General features: G+C 47.5%; 1 long non-coding RNA gene across 2 annotated transcripts in view; it reads left to right on the top strand.

Annotated features, from left to right (window-relative positions):
- Positions 1-13,075, top strand: part of LOC102452409 (uncharacterized) — a 190,042-nt gene that overhangs the window by 121,532 nt on the left and 55,435 nt on the right. For both annotated transcript variants that reach the window (XR_012896346.1, XR_012896347.1), the window contains 2 exons: positions 1,070-1,180; positions 4,725-4,825. This is a non-coding gene — a long non-coding RNA (uncharacterized LOC102452409). The remainder of the gene's footprint in view (positions 1-1,069; positions 1,181-4,724; positions 4,826-13,075) is intronic.

Here is a 13,075-nt window from a genome sequence, read left to right as displayed (position 1 = left end):
ATAACTTTCTGGCTCAGAGGTGTGAAAATACACCCCTCCCCCGCATGCACAAGGTGCGGCACAGTGTGAACCAGGCTACATCACTGGGAACTGCCCTCTAGAGCACTGGGAGATCACTCCCAGCGTTCATGTCATGGCCACTTTTTCAATTTAAAGCACTGCCGCAGCCACACTTTAAATTGGGAAGTGTAGACAAAGCCTCACTCATGGACACACGCAATAGCCTTAGAAACCTATAACCTGGATTATCTGTGGTCCATCCGTTGGCGGCTGGAGGCTTTAACCTTGTGAAGTTTGCTTTCTTGTCATGTATTTGTCACTATAAGAAAATATTTAGAGTGGCAGCCAGCATGGAAAGCATTAAAAGTACATACTCGGGTATTATTTTGTCTTACTATGATCAGCTTTATCCTCGTTAAATGCAATAGTTTTCTCTAGAAGGAATGATCATTTTGTGAGACATGATTAGTTCTCCCTGCAATATTTTTTAAAACTTTTTAGCATTTTACCTAGAAGACTTTAAGGCTGTGTCTACATTGGCACCCTTTTCCGGAAAAGGGATGCTAATGAGACCAGTTGGAATTGCAAATGCCGCGGGGGATTTAAATATCCCCCGCAGCATTTGCATGAACATGGTTGCCGCTTTTTTCCGGCTCGGGGTTTTGGCGGAGAAAAGTGCCAGTCTAGACGGGATCTTGCAGAAAATAAGCCCTTTTCCGGAAGATCCCTTGAAAGTAGGAATAAGGGATCTTCCGGAAAAGGGTTTATTTTCCACAGGATCCCGTCTAGACTGGCGCTTTTCTCTGGTAAAACCCCGATATACACTGTAAAATGTAGGTTGACATATCTATGTTGGTCAGGAGTCTGGAAAAATCTATACCCTGGGCCCTGAGTGACAGCCATGCTAACCTAACTCCCAATGTAGATTCTCCTGTTGAATAAGTTACCACAGTAATAGTCTGGAAGAACCTCTTTTGTTACTATAAGAAGTGTCTACACAACAGTGACAGAGCTGCTATAGCATTTCTAGTGTGGACATAACCCTTGCTCTTTCTCTTGTATGTGCTAGAAAGTTGAGATCATCCTGTTGGCAGAGCTGTTTTCTGTCCTTTGACTGAGAAGAGGAAGGAATGGAGGCTGTGAAATCAAGAGAATTTGATCCAGCAGTGCCCTTAAGCAGGTGAGTAGTCCTTGACTTGAAGAGGATTCTTTGCAGGCTTAAAGTTAAGCCTGTGCTTCAGGGTTTTGCTGGATCAGATCCTGAGGGGGCAGAGTAAGCAGTGGCCAGACTTCAGTAGCTAGGCAACAACTCTGGGATATGTTCTGTTATAAAGCCACAACTGTGTGGCTGACCCAATAGATTACCTCAGGCTATGGGGAGATGGATTCACCTCAACCTAGTGAAGTTCTCACCCTATCTGCTGCAGTACACTGTCTTTGCTTTGTGTTGGGGATAAGAAGTAAAGTTGAAAGTAAGAGTATTTACTCATCTGCATAGCAACTCTTGTGCAGAAGGCAACATCTATTAAGTGTTCAGTGGCATGTTTTAGGCTGTATTAGGCACCAACTTTGAAAAGTGCCCAGGGCATTGCGGGTGCTCAACCCCTGGCTTTGCCCCAGGCCCTGCCCCTTTCCCCAAGGCCCCATCCCACCTCTTCCTGCCCATTCTGCCCCCTCCCCTGAGTGTGCCATGTCCTCACTTCTTCCCTCCCCCCACTCCCAGTCCTGAATGCCACAAAACAGTTGATTATGGCATACTGGAGGCATGGGAGGGAGGAAGAAGTGCTGATCTGTGGGGCCTGCCTATGGATAGGAAGCATTGGGGTGGCAGAAGACAGCCGGTAAGGGGGTTGCCAGTGGATGCTCAGCACCCACCAGTTTTTCCCTGTGGATGCTCCATCCCCAGAGCTTCTATGCAGTTAGCCCTTATGGACATCACTCAAAGTAGCGTAGTTGAAATACAGATACGTTAGTCAATATTCCTAACTTCAGATACCAAAATGATACATGCATACTGTGGCAAGGTCAGTCCCACTCCTGGGTCCCAGACTCCTGTTCAGTCCACAATCTTGCCACCTCTGTACTGCAGCACAGGTCCCACTTGCCCTTGCTGGGGTTTGGGCTTCTATCCTCTGTCTAAAAACGGCGTTGGGGTAGATGCCCCTGGTCAGCCTGATCTGGGTAACCAGTCCTCCCCAGCTATCAGCTGGACTCTCTGGATATGTGGGGAAGGGAGTACAAACACTCCCTGTCAAATCTCTTCACCTTCCCCACTGTCTATGGATATGCTGACTTTTTATTTATCAGCTTCTTTGATACTTTCCTTATCAGCTATAACTCCTCTCCACCTCCCTCCAGACTCCTTTTCCACAAGGCTTTTTAAAAAAAGGCCCCGTGGCAGCCTGAAATGAAATCAGCTGGCCCTTAATTGATTTATAGCAGCCCTGTCTCCACTGTTCTCTTAATAATTCCAGGTCATCTGCTCCTGGCTGCCCTAAAGTAGGCTCTGGCTAGTCAGGAGAGGGTTTTCTACTTTGTAGAGCTGCCTCTCCCCTTCTAATCTATCTCTCTATCCTGACCCTGTCACCGTACAAACAGGATAATCATAATCAGTAAGTGATACCTTTGCAGTGATACCTTATATGAACTATCTTGCATAAAGCATATCTTAGTTATGCCATATTTATAGCCTAAGCATATTTTCATAAAGAATATGGAGTGCAACAGCACACTGAGTTCTAATTCTGCTATCCTTTTACTACATGGCATAAAGGGCTTGTCCAATGTCTTTTTTAGAATTGGGGAAACTGAGGCACACACTTTTTAATTAACTTCATTAAATAAAATAAAATGTTTCCCTACTGCATGGGGGTCCCATCCATGGATAAGGGTCACACTGGTAAAATTCTGGTCTCCTTGGAGGATGGGCAGGGCAAAGAACTATTATTATTTATTCATAACAATTAATGGATGTGATGCTGTAGCTCAGTTGCCCATCAAGGATGATGAATAGTTCTCCTGTAGTGGTAACATTCACATAAGGGCAGATGTTTGCCCCCTGAGTGGGGTTTAAACTCATGCCTAGGATCTATCCTGGGCCCTTTTGATTATGTTTACACTGCAGCGGGAAGTGAGCCTCCCAGCTTTGGAAGAGAGACTCGTGTTATCGGGGCTTCCAACAGTGTGCTAAGAACAGAAGTGAGGACATTGTAGATTGGGCTCTGAAGTCTTGGGGGTTAGGTGGACTTGATAGCTTGAGCTGCAACATCCATGTGGCCATTTTTAGTGTGTTAGCTGAAGCCCTGCTGGGGCAAGACTGTCTAACTGGGGTGGACAGGTTGCTCCCAGCTGCCATGTAGAATGCCCTGAGTGAACGCAGGCCCAGCACAGCCAGATGGGAGTTTGGAATGGACCTGGAACACAACCCATGAGGCCTCAACACCTGAAAAATACAGACTGTTTCTTTTTCCTAAGCCTCTGTTGCAAACCCCTTGTGAAAGTCAACTTCTCAGCCTCAGGCATCGAGGACAGAGGAAGCAAAGCAGGAGCCTGCTGCCAACAGCCTCAGTGGACCCAAGACATTTTTGTAATAACATCCAGATGGATCCACAGAAATTGTTAGCGTCTCAGGGAAAAAGAAAATCAGCTGCAGGATAAATGAGATTCAAGTGGTTTAGGAAGGGAAGATTGGAGGAGAAGCCTATTGCTGGGGTACCCGAGAGGCCAAGGATACGTCTGAAATATAAAACGCTGTGGTGTGGGAGTACTGCTTCCTAAGCAAAACCTGGAAGAAAAGTGGTGCTGAATCCTGACAGCTTCCACTGGGAGCCAGAGTCCTGGCTGAGAGCGGTGTTCTGGCTCAGAGTGATTTAACAGAGCTCCTTTTCCTGCCTTAGTTCAGTGTTTGCTAATTTGCTTTGAATCTAACATTCAGTTTTATTTATGAGTTACAATTCAGAGGGTTGGATTTGGTTTGGTTTTTTTGGGATCTGTGGATGTTTGATTCCCCCTGTCTGCCTGCCTTCTCTATTCCCCAGAGTTCAAGGAAACGCACGTTTCTTATTCCTGGAATGTAAATTTGTGCAAGTAAATCACTTATTTGGAGCAGAGAGTCACAAGCTTTTTCTAATCATATTCAGCATTCATCTAGAGGCCCTATTACCCTGATGCAACTTGCTCATTCACATCCAATGTTCTCTCAAATTTTTTATCCATGTGCGGAATAAATTGTGCTATGTGCACTGAGACACAAGTGGATATACACAACCAGTAGAAACACATACTGCCAGCTGTGGGTGCTGTTGATGCTCTGTTAATCAACGGGTTGGCACCTGACTCTCGTGGGTGTCCGCATAAGCATTCAACTTGCAGAAAACACTGCTCACATCCTGATCCCAAGCATTGAAGGCAATGGGAGGCTACTGACATCAGCAGACTTTGGATCAGGCCCTTGAAGAGCAGTAAGAAGAAGCCACCTGAGTGCAAGAAACAGGATTCAGTTTCACTACATTGTTTTATGTTGACAACAACAGAGGGACCCTAGGAAGGGGCGAGGGATGATATATGGGGAGGAACAGGAAGGCTTTTTGCTCCTTGGGTAACAATACAACTGCATTCACATGGAGATGAAGGACGTGAATGACAGAAGATTCATATCCTGGAAATTCCACCACGTAAAGTCTGGGAATTCAATGTGACAAACCTATTTGTATGTTTCGTTGCAGACAAGCACCTAATGTAGGAAGCAGAATTTCCTGCAACAACCAGTGTTAGCAAAAAAATGAAAACCAGTGAGAGCCAGAAGTAGTCATGGAGCATTAAGCAGGTAAACCCATTAAAAGGGACCATCTCTTTCCATTGGGATTATAGTGACATTTAAGCCTTTGCTTCCTGATGTTGAGCGCTGAGTGTTTTTGGAGGAGTGTAATGGCTATTAGCAGACTCCTCCTTCCTTTCTTCCTCTTTTGGGACTTAAAGCCAGGAACTGGGATGCACATCTGAACATGAAGTGGCCGGCAGAGTTGCCAAAGATATCCCCGCTAGCCAGAACAAATGTGTGCATGTGCTTAGAAATAGTACGGTGGAGACAAACTTCTAGAGCGAGCAAAGACACAAAACCACCGGGCTACGTCTACACTGGCCCCTTCTTCGGAAGGGGCATGCTAATTTTGAACTTGGGAATAGGGAAATCCGCAGGGGATTTAAATATCCCCCGCGGGATTTAAATAAACATGGCCGCCGCTTTTTTTCCGGCTTGGGGAAAAGCCGGAAAAAAGCGTCTAGACTGGCGCGATCCTCCGGAAAAGGGCTCTTATTCCTACTTTGAAGTAGGAATAAGAGATCCTCCGGAAAAGGGCTTTATTCCGGAGGATCGCGCCAGTCTAGATGCTTTTTTCCGGCTTTTCCCCAAGCCGGAAAAAAAGCGGTGGCCATGTTTATTTAAATCCCGCGGGGGATATTTAAATCCCCCGTGGATTTCCCTATTCCCAAGTTCAAAATTAGCATGCCCCTTCTGAAGAAGGGGCCAGTGTAGACGTAGCCCCACAGTCTTTGGTGTACTTAGTTTAATATTTTATTTTTGTGAGCTCCACACAGAGGGAATTTGCATCTGGAATGTCCAGTCCCATGATATCAGACGGAATGTGCTATTGTGGTGCATGTGTGTGTCTACAGCTGGGGTGGGGTTGTCTAAGGAAGTCCTAACTTAGGTGTCCTGGAGCCTGAAGAGGGTATATTAAGAGATAAGTTAACAGAGGCAACACAGCCTCTAACGCCCTCCTCATCATGACCTTCAGCTTGTAAATTAGACTCCCTCATGCCCTCCTCCTGCTGATATGTAGCTCACGCTAACATCTCTGCATTTAGCCCAACAGCTTGCTCCTACAGTTGTCCAGCTTACTGGCCTCTTGTGTCAGGAGTCCTGGCTTCAAATCCTGGGACATGTATTTGCTGTTCTTAAACCCATTCCAGTGCACACAGATCCCAAAACTTCCCGGGGTGTGTTGATCATGCTGAGGTAGATGGATAGAGCTAGGGCAGGGAAGCAGACCCCCTGCAATCAGCCTTTCTTTAGCCACTGTTCTGAGATGCTCCGGCTGGATTTTTGACTACCGGATATCAAATGTTCTTGAATGTAAATATTTTAGAAAAGCATGGGCGTTTGAGGCACAGTATCAAACAAGAGAGCTGTGAACTCCTTACCAGCAGCAGGATGATCTGGTGCGCACATAGCTCTTTTACAGGGTCCTTTCAAGGTAATGGAAAGCCTGATGCGTCCCTTTCACAATGGAGGGAAACTACGTGCAGAGTGCTCTAGGGAGGCTGAGCAGAAATGCAGCGATGTGATGATGGAAGTGGAATGAACCCTGGAAAGCCAGGTCTTGGGAGGAGTCTCACTTGGAGAGGAACTGACCAGCACTAGCTCCCAGGGATGAATCTGAAGCAGGCTGCAAGTATGCAGCTGTGCAGCTGAAGGGCCTGGTTTTCAGAGGGGATGCTGTGCTCTTATGGGTATCAAGGGAAAGGTGATGAGCTGTAGGTATGAGCGATAGGCTGGGCATTTTTCTCAGCAAGGGTCTTGTTGATTCCTAGAAGTATGTATTCATTCCAGATACAGAGCCTGCCTCCCCACCAAGGCCGGCCCGAGCCATTTTGGCGCCCTGGGCCCAAGCACGCAGCACCGCCCCCGGGCGCACAGCACATGCGTGGGCCCGCCCCCCCTAGGGAGCACGGGCCCGCCCCTGTGGCGCACGATGCATGTGCAGGCCTGCCCCCGGGGCGCACGGTGCATGCGCTGCCCGGCCCGGCTGCTGTGCCTGGCCGTGCAGGGCCCCGTGACTGTGGGGGGAAGGGCGCTGTTGGCCGGCGCCACGGGGATGGGGGGGGCAGCAGGGATGGGGGGCCGGCGCCACGGGGATGGGTGGGGCTGGCGCTGCGTGAGCTGGGCACTGCGTGAGCCAGGTGCACAGTGCCTGATGGCATCTATAAGGGGTGCCGTACGCCCCTTACAGCTGCCATCAGGCGCCCCCCATCGATTGGCACCCCGGGCAGCTGCGTGGCTTGCCCACCCCTTAGTCCAGCCCTGCCCTCCACCGATATAGACGGCCCACTTGAAATGAATGGAAATTTTTTCCTGCAAACTATCTCTCTGCAAAAAACTCCAAATCCCAGCCTACTTTTTTGCATGACAATAGTCATGATTAACAATTGTTGATCATTTGAATAGGCTTGGTTACCTTTCATCCAAGGAGCAAAACATGTTTCTAAAAATGCAACTCAGTCTCAAAACTCACTTGTGAGGTTATTAAATAGGGGTTGCTCCAGTGGGCAGGTGGGGAAACCAAGAATGAAGCCACCAGGTTCCTGGCACTGCGAATATGCACCACCAAAGAAACACCAAACTTAGGTTCTGGGTGCTCTGCTAACCAGCTAGGCAGCATTGCAGTCTCTTCTGAGTGGCTGCACAAGTGCCCAGCTTACAGGGAACACTGATACTTAACACCCTGCCTCCCATTAAAGACAAGGAGAGCTGTGAAATCTGACCACCATTAAGAATCAGGCCCAAAGGCCCAGATCCTTGAGGGAATTAAGACACCTTACTTTGGTTGATTTGGCCCTAAGTGACTTTCTCAAAGGCCACCCAGGAGGTTAGTAGCAGAACCTGAAAGGAGTCCTGGCGCCCATCTTCCTTACTCCAAGAATTCTAGCCTCTCATAAAGTGATTTGCATTCATTTTCAACAGCTTAACATATAGTGATCCTTGCAGGAAATGCTCAGCAGCCAGATGTCTTGGTGACCTGGTTTACTGACCACAAACTACTGTGCTATTAGAACTGACCTTCTGCTCCCCGGCTCAGTCCCACCAACTGGGATCCCTATGGTCTCTCCCTGTGTGTGTCCTCCTGCAGGGTTTCCAAAATGCCAACCACAGAAAAACAACAGCAACCCAAACTTTCCTTTTGCTTAGGTTTCCACTGTCTCCCAAAACTAAACAACTGACTTATTTTGGGCTTTTTTGCCCTCATTTGTTTTGGGGGAGAGAGGAAAGTGCCCTCTCTGAGTTGAGCTAGGCAGCTTTCTAGAGCTAAAGAGGAGGAAAAGGCTTTCAGAGTCTGTGGGAAGAATTCTTGCCAGATGTTTAGGAGCCCCCCACCCTCTTTCCCGGCACATGCATACCTTGCCTTTTGCCTTTCGATTCTTCATTCTCCCTAGCAAACATCCGACAGTCTCTCTGGATAGAGCTTCTGGCTTAGGGGTGGGCTTTGGGCAGGATGGCCAGCTGCCTCCAATAAGTGTAGCCTAGGCTTTTGTCATGATATTGATGGCCTTAATTTTATGAGTAAAGAGAGCTGTAGCCAGGAATTCATGGTGTTGAACAGCAGAGAATCATCGGAAAAGACAGTGTCCCCATTCCACAGCTGGAATGAGGTGTGTGTGTGTGTGTTTTACTATATGCCTCAGTTGGGTAGCTAGAAAATGTGTATGCACGTCATCAAAAATCCCTGAATGGCTGGTAACAGAAGTAGCCTATTAAGTGAAACATACCCAGCTATGGGGTTGTGATCAGCCAGTGGGGAAGGGGTTGGATGAACGTGTAGTTCAGCAAAATGTCAAACTCCTCTACAGAATGCTTATGACTACACCATTGTATTGACACATCTCATTTCCTGTCCCCTGAAGTATTCTTTATTGTCTCCCTTTCAGTGCCAAGTGATACTCATCTCCTCCTCCCCCATTGCCCATTCTTCCACACATCCCATTGATCTCTCCCAGTGAAGGCTTTACAGCTAAAACATCTGTTCATACTTCATTCTCTATTTCCAGTTTTCCTTCAAGCTCCCTTTCTTATTCCATTTGCAATTTGGATGCAGGCACATGTCCTCTTGTTTTTGGTTTGTACCTGTTGGCATCAGAGCTTTATGATGCTACAGCAAAGATGAATGGATGGATGTTTGGTTTCCCTTTCCAGTCCAGTTTGCCTGCTTCTTGTTATCTAAATCATATTGGAATGTATTTCTGGCTGTTTTGCTTCCTTTGATCAGATTTGCTTAGTGGATTTCCTGTTTGCATGGGAGAGGGATGTGTTTCCTTTTGGAACTCTGATGAATAAAGAGGGTGCAGAGAAGGAAGTCAGCAGCCTCAATGCAGGTGTTAAACTTTACAGTATAAACTTGGTCCTGATGTTGCATCTTGGAGGTAGGCAGCACCCTCTTCTGGACTAAGTCCCGAGACCTTTTTCTTATTGAGAGGGTAAATACGACAATACCGAAAATAAGCTGCTTCTTCCAGACCTCAGCTCTGCCTCAGCACTGCCCCCTTCTGGATGTTTTGATTACTTACTGGCACTGAACCTGATCTTTTACAAACAGAAACAAAAAAATCCATTTCTATATAATAATGACCTACTTTTAAGGGGCTCGGATTATATGTACAACAAGCAGAAAACAGGTGTCTGACAAGCCACACCACAGCCTGAACAAAGCTCCTAGTAGTTAGCTTGGTCAGCCAGCATATTGTTACATTGTGCGTAAAAGGCATTCCCAAAACTTGGTTTTGCCACGGCCTGCTTGAAAACGGAATGCAAAACAGAAATAAAGACGTGTAAATCCAGCAGACCCTACTACAGCTGCGTTCTCTTCATCACAGCCAGGCTAAAGAATTGTAACCGGGAAGCAATCGGTTTCCCTGTGGGTTGTTTGTCTTTCAGCCCGACGATGCAATTCTCCCTTCTAAGAGATGTGTTACTTCCACTCAAGTAAACCAAGTTAATGTGAGGATGAATTTAACCTCTTTTGCCTCTCTATGGAAAAAGTGACTGAGCAATTCCTCTGTGGCATCTAGAAAGACAAATTGCTGCCTTATAAGGCATCCATTCCCCTCTTAATGTTCACATGTACAGGATATGGCCTTAGTGTTAGTGGATGCTGCATGTACCGAATGGAGAAAACAGTTCCCCCATGGGCTTTGGGGGCTCTGTATTTGAATAATGCACAGAAGTGGAGTGTTGTCAGAAGAGGAGCTCTGAATTTGAGACACAGGGGTCATTGTGGCCTGGGGCACACTATTGCCTGGCTGGTCAGTGCAAGAACTGGGAAGGAGGAGATGCACCCTCAATCCCGGCTGCCCTTTGCAACCCCTTGGCCCTGTCATAACCTGGCTAACAGGAAAGTTAGCATGGAACAACAGCTGGGAGGCCACTTGGCAGCCAGGTGGTGGCAAAGGTGGGAGGAATGGAAATGAAAAAGTTTCCGTGATTGATCTAACCTTGGAATCATCTTACTCCTCCCTCTCCCTCCCCCACACACCCGCCCTTGCTATCAGGAAGCTCTCACAAAAGCCATGGAAGATGTTCACTCCCCTTTGCCAGCTACAGAATCAGGAGCTTTCCAGCCCCAAGGTAAAACCAAAGAACAATCAGAAAGAAGGCTATGTCCGCCTCTGGCTCACTGTAGCCGCAAGCCGATCAGTGGGGGTGGGGAGACAGCACATGCTATGTCGCGTCCATCCCCTGTGTGACTGACACACACTTGTCAGCTTGTTTTATGACAACTGCATCCTGCTCACGTTCCTGCCTTGCCTCCAAAAGCTCTCATTCCAATCCCCCTGCTTCCTCCCCCCTACAGTTAATAGCTCTCTTCCTGCCCCTGCCCCCTCCGGCGGGAGTGACTTCCGAAATCACTTTGAATTGGTTTCAAGTGCTAGCACTCAGGGTGGGCTACATGGCCCCTAAGCCTGTCGAGAGGGGAGGTTTTAGAGTTGCTTCAAGCTGCTTATGAAAGTTAGTAGGTCAAATAAAGGAAGTTCAGAGCCTCTCTTCTAGCTGATCTGCTCTATACAGGCAAAGTCTTCCTTGCTCCCCTCCCTCCCATGTGCCTTCTATCTTCTTACTTATATGCCTTCTAGAGAGAGGGGTGATTTAGGAAAAACACAATTCCCCCAAAACTTGCCTCTCTCCCTGGAGCCCACCGTTTTTCAGGCTCTGAACAGTTCTGCCAAGCTCTGTCTCTCCCAGCTTCCAGCTACTAATCGTCATACTTGCACATGGTGCTTCTCATCTGCTGATCGCCAAAGGAGCCAAGAACTGTTCTCCCCTGTTGCACAGAGAGGGAAGCCAAGGAGCAGAGTGGCCCAAGGCCAGTGAGTGAGACACTGGCAGAGCGGGGAATAATCTTGCTTGAAGCTCCAGGTCAGCACCCTAGCTGCTGGACCACACTGCCTGCTCCTGTACATGCTGAAATATTGTGTATGAGACTGTTCTCAAACATTCTGGGTTACAACCTTAAATAGCAATGGCAAAAATCACCCTAAAAACCCTGTTCCTCTGAGCTGGGGTGGGGGGGCAGTGAGCACTCTTAAGTGATTTCATTGTAGCTTGGAAGCAGGGGATTGCCTGAGTTCCCTGCACCCCTTTGGCTATTAAAAGCTGAGCTCTCCTGCTGTAGGATTACTTGCACTTTAAAGAGTTCAGAGCACCTGGGTTTAATAAAGGCAACACTTAGATTCATTATTGAAAAGCTCTAACATATATGAGCAAAAACCCACATCTCATCCTCATCCAACCTCATCTTTCCTGAATACGGGTCAAAGCACTGATGGTTTTTCTACACGGCAATCTTGGGAGGGAGGGGAGTGGTTGCAGCCCTTTGTAGATATACCCAAGCTAACAATCTAGCAAGCTCAGATCCTGATAGCAGGGAGCCCCACGAACATGGACTTCAGCACAGACTGTACAAAGCCTGCTTGGTCCCTGGGTAAATATTTGTGCAGGTAGGCTGTGCTGCCATGGCTTCTCTGCTATGGGTACCTTGCTAGCTAGATTAACACACTCCGTGACCACAGTGTCAGTATGCCCTGAGAGCGAGAAGGTAGAAAGTGAGGCAGCCATGGGGCAAAGCATGAGGAGTTAGATGAGAACATGCCTTTTACAAGAGGGTGCCTTACTTTTAAAACTGGTGGCGGGGAACCTCCAGCATGCCGCTGCACACAGTTTGTCAACAAATGCTTTGTCTACTTGAGTGTCTGCAGGCACAGAGCCCTGCAGCTTCTAGTGGCCATCATTCGCCATTCCCAGCCAAAGGGAGCTGCAGAAAGTGGTGCAGGCTGGGTCTCCACTTCCCGCAGCACCCATTGGCTGGGAACAGTGAATCGCAGCCACTGGGAGCTGCAAGCAGCCGTGTCTGTGGACACTCAGGTGAGCAAAGTGTCTGGTGGCCCACCAGTGGCTAACCCTGACAAAGCACGTGCGGCCCACAGCCCAGCAGTTCCCTAACCCTGTTTTAAAAGAATCCTATCTCAAAGGGTATGTCTGGACTACATGGCTCTGTTGACAGAGCCATGTAGATGAGTTTACTAGGCATAAGAAAATGAAGCGGCGATTTAAATAATCACCGCTTCATTTACATCAAAATGGCTGCCGTGCTGTGCTGATCAGCTGTTTGGTGGCACAGCAGGGCAGTCTGGACGCTCCACGGTCGACAAACTTTCGACTGCTCTGGTATGCCTCGTGAAATGAGGTTTACCGGAGCGGTCGACAAAGGCTTCCCTTTATTTAAATCTCTGCTTCATTTTCCTATACCTAGTAAACTCATCTACATGGCTCCATCGACAGAGCCATGTAGTCTAGACATACCCTAAGTGAGGGTACCACTGTCCTCTCCAGTTAAACAGGTTATGATTATCAGCATGTAATATACTTGCTGGTGAAACTCAGTCATGAGTCCTCATGCCTAACTAGCATTTTACCATTCATGGGCATGTTCCCATTGTAAGTAGGGAGCATATGGGAGCCATTAGACACAGATTTACATTCTTTGCCAAAAAATGGCATCACTTCAGAAAGTTTGTTTATTTAATGTAAAGTAATTTTAAAAAAAAATAGTTTCAACCCCTACAGTGCCATAGTGCGCATGATTTTTCCTGCCCTTCTTCATGCCGGGAGCAGGATAAACATTTAACAAGAACTGGCAGCAGGTTTTTAAATCTCCAAAGAGGAGTCATGGGCCAACCAGACTGGGGAGCTAACAAGATTTAATCCCCCCTGGCAATTCTACAGTAATTTTGGTTGATGGCTCACTGT

Source organism: Pelodiscus sinensis, chromosome 17 (genome assembly GCF_049634645.1).
Source record: "Pelodiscus sinensis isolate JC-2024 chromosome 17, ASM4963464v1, whole genome shotgun sequence".
In the NCBI taxonomy this organism is placed as follows: Eukaryota; Metazoa; Chordata; order Testudines; family Trionychidae; genus Pelodiscus; species Pelodiscus sinensis.
This window is presented reverse-complemented; position numbering and strand designations above follow the sequence as displayed.